The following is a 1203-nucleotide window of genomic DNA, read 5'->3' as shown; positions in this document are numbered from 1 at the left end:
CACTGATTCGGCTTTTCTCCTGCAGTCAGCGTCATTGTGTGTGTTTTGTGAAATGGAGGAGCACTTTGTGGGTTGGTGTCAGACATATGGATTAATGTTGGATGTGTGGGCTAGGGCAGGACTGGGTTCAGATGTTTTCTTGATGTGCATTTGACCTTTATATAAAACTCTCTCTTATACATAAGGGTTTCTGTGGATTTGTTTCTCCAAAGTACCCAGAATAACACATTAAAAAGCCAAAGCATCCGGTATTCCCAGGTGATCTTCCATACAAATACTAACCAGGCCTGACCCTGCTTAGCTTCCGAGATCTGACGAGATTGAGTGTGTTCAGGGTGGTATGGCTGTATCAATTCCCAGACCTGAGCCGGTTTACAGACCCACAACTCCTTGAATGAAGGGAAAGCCGGGTCCTTTTGAAGGAGGACCCTGCTACATCACTGAAGGTCTATACTGTTAGTCTTTCTTCTAGCTTTCCCCAAAGGGCCCTGCAGCCTTTCACAAGAGTAACTGTCCACTGGGGAAAAGGAAATAATCAAACTTTTCAGGGATTACTGAACACTGGCTTGGAACTAACACTAGTTCCAGGAGACCCAAAGTGTTTGGAAGGCCCATCAGTCAGAGTGGGGGCTTATGGAGGCCAAGTTATCAATGGAGTTTTAGCTTAGGTATGCCTCACTATGGGTCCAGTGGGTACCCAGAACCACCCTGTGGTTAGTTCCCCAGTTCCAAAATGCATCATTGGAATAGACACACTTAGTAACTGGCAGAACCACCATATTGGATCCCTGAAATGTGGAATAAGGGCTATCATGGTAGAAAAGGCCAAGTGGACACCATTAGAACTGCCATTGCCTAGGAAAATAGTAAACCAAAAGCAGTACCGCAATCCTGAAGGGATTGCAGACATCAGTGCCACCATCAAAGACTTGAAAGATTCAGGGGGTGGTGAGTCCTACCACATCCCCATTTAACTCACCTATTTGGCCTGTAAAGAAGACAGATGGATCCTGGAGAATGACAGTGGGTTATTGTAACTTAGCCAGGTAGTGACTCCAATTGCAGCTGCCGTTCCACATGTGATTTCATTGCTTGAGCAAATTAATACTTCTCCTGGTACTTGGTATGCAGCTATTGATCTGGCTAATGCCTTCTCAATATCAGTCTTGAAGGACCACCAGAACAGTTTGCCTTCAGCTGGCA

At 45.6% G+C, this 1203-nt stretch overlaps 1 pseudogene; it reads right to left on the bottom strand.

Moving 5' to 3' along the window:
• Window positions 1-233: 233 nt before the first annotated feature.
• On the bottom strand, window positions 234-352 carry LOC115871035 (annotated as a pseudogene).
• Between the last annotated feature and the right edge of the window lie 851 nt (window positions 353-1203).

Source organism: Echinops telfairi, unplaced genomic scaffold, assembly GCF_000313985.2.
Source record: "Echinops telfairi isolate 266 unplaced genomic scaffold, ASM31398v2 ScPeMD7_3533;HRSCAF=4204_0, whole genome shotgun sequence".
NCBI classification, from domain to species: domain Eukaryota; kingdom Metazoa; phylum Chordata; class Mammalia; order Afrosoricida; family Tenrecidae; genus Echinops; species Echinops telfairi.
The sequence above is the reverse complement of the archived record's forward strand: the minus strand, read 5'-3'. Positions and strand labels throughout refer to the sequence as shown.